This window comes from Penaeus monodon, chromosome 12 (assembly GCF_015228065.2).
Source record: "Penaeus monodon isolate SGIC_2016 chromosome 12, NSTDA_Pmon_1, whole genome shotgun sequence".
Lineage (NCBI taxonomy): Eukaryota > Metazoa > Arthropoda > Malacostraca > Decapoda > Penaeidae > Penaeus > Penaeus monodon.
In genome coordinates this window covers 50680806-50683305 of record NC_051397.1, presented here as the reverse complement: position 1 = coordinate 50683305, position 2500 = coordinate 50680806, and positions in this window count along the sequence as shown.

Sequence of the window (2500 nt, the reverse complement as noted above, 5' to 3'; positions counted from 1 at the left end):
ACACACACACACGCACATATATATATATATATATATATATATATATATATATATATATATGTATATATATATATATATATATGACTGTGTGTATGTGTACATACATACATACATATATGTATATATATATATATATATATATATATAGATAGATAGATAGATAGATAGATAGATAGATGTAGATATAGATATAGATAGATAGATAAATAGATAGATAGATAGATAGATAGATAGATAGATAGATAGATAGAGATAGAGATAGAGAGAGAGAGACAGAGAGAAAGAGAGAGGGAGGGAGAGAGATGGAGAGATAGACAGATAGATAGCTAGACAGAGAAAGAGAAAAGAGAGAGAGAGAGAGAGAAAGAGAGAGAGGGGGAGGGAGGGAGACTTAAAGATAGATAGATACAGAGAGACAAATAGATAAATAGAGAAAGAGAGAAAAAAAAGAGACAGAGAGAAAGAGAGAGAGGTAGATGGAGAGATAGATATATAGATAGATAGAGAAAGAGAAAAAAGAGAGAGAGAGAGAGGGGGAGAGAGGGAGACTTAAAGATTGATAGATAGAGAGAGACAGATATGTAAATAGAGAAAGAGAGAAAAAAAGATACAGAGAGAAAGAGAGACAGGTAGATGGAGAGATAGATATATAGATAGATAGAGAAAAAAGAGACAGAGAGAAAGAGAGAGAATGAAGTAGAGAAGAGGAACCACCGCCCTCGAACCGCGCCGCCCATTTTGGCCCAATGAAGCGCTAAAATCAGACCTACAGAGGCACGTGCTTTGGTGTGATGACCCCCCTCGTGATGCAACGGGGAGGAGGGGGGGGGGAGTAAGGGGTGGGTGGGGGGTGGGGGGAAGGCTGAATCACCACAGCGGAAGCACCAGTCATCACTCGCTCCCCCTTCCCCTCCCCTCCACCTCCTTCTCCCCTCACCCATCACCCTGGGGTCTCTCCTCTCTGGCTTCACCTCATTGCATCGCGAGTATCTCTATCACTTCACTAATATACGTCGCCATATATCTTCCACTTCCTGCTACCCTTATCAGTCCTTATTAAAGACCCCAAAAAGGGGAGGGAAAATGTTTTAAAGATATACACAACATACACACACATGCGGCCAATATATTTGTGCATAAATTAAGAGGATCATTAAAAATAGTCGATATTCCCTTGCCTTTTCTCGCTTCGTCGCCTTCTCCATCACCTTGCTTTACAGATCTCTCTCCTTCTCCTCCTTCTCCCCACTATCTCCTCCCCTCACTTCATCTCTTTATCTCTTCATCTCGTCTTACCTTTCTCTTTTTCTTTATTCTCTGTCCCTCCCTCATTTCATCCTCTCTCATTCTGTTCCCTTTTATATTCACTCTCCTTACACCCTTTCTACCTTCACTCTCGCTTCATCTCCCCTCACTTTACCCTTCTTTCACACCCCTCCCTTCACCATCTCCCCCCCATCATTACCCCATCATCCCCCTTTCTTCACTCTCCTTCCCCCCCTCCCTCTCCCCACCCCGTCCCTCTCATCACCCTCTCTCTCTTCCTCGTTCCTTCATCCTCGCTCATTTCGCTCTCCTTCCACCCTCCCTCCCTCCCTCCCTCCCCTCGCCTTCGCTCTTGCTAATGTGGCCTCGGGGAATACTTGTTTACTGACGAAACAACTGAGGGTAGCTAAGATACGCGTGCTTGGGGGGGGGGGGTGAAGGAGGGTGAGGGTGAGGGTGTCAGGAGAGAGAGAGGAAAGGTTTGGATTCTAGGAAAAGGGAGTATCAGGGTATAAGGGAGGGGGAGGAGGGAAAGGATTGATGAAATAAGGTGAAGAAAGGGGAGAGGGTGAGGGAGCGAAAGGGAGAGAGGGAGGGGATAATATAAGGAGGGGAGAGCAGTATAAGGTAGATAAGGGTATTAGGTGTCGTGGGGAGAGAGAAGGACGGGGATGGATAGAGAGGATAAGGGCTAAAGGCAATAATAGTAAGAAATGAAGGATAAGAGAGAGGGAGAGAGAGGAAGTATAAACAAAAGAACGGAGGGTATAAGATGGAAAGAGAGACAGGAAGAGGACGGAAGGAGAACGAACCAAGCGAGAATAGAAGAATAGGCAAGGGGTCAGGAGAGAGTAAGGTAGAAAGGAAAAAAGAGGGAAAGAAAGAGAGAAAAAGAGATAATTCAAGCTAAGGAAAGGTAGGGAAAAGGACAGAGATCGAGAGGGGTGAGGGAAGTATACAGTCATTTACGCTATTTAAATCGGAAATTAATTAGTAAAACACTCTCCGTGTTCATACTATGCTAGAAAAACCCACGATGCAAAACACAGATTTATTGAAAATGTGACTACAGTTTCGAAATGCACCTGGATTCCATCTCCTGGCCTGAAGAGGAAAGGGAGAGGAGGGGGTATAAAAGGGAGAGAGGAGAGGCAACGCGATAATACGGGGCAGGTGGGTTTCTCAACCAAATTGGAAATTGTTGACTTCCAAATGGATGTCGATTCATGACAAT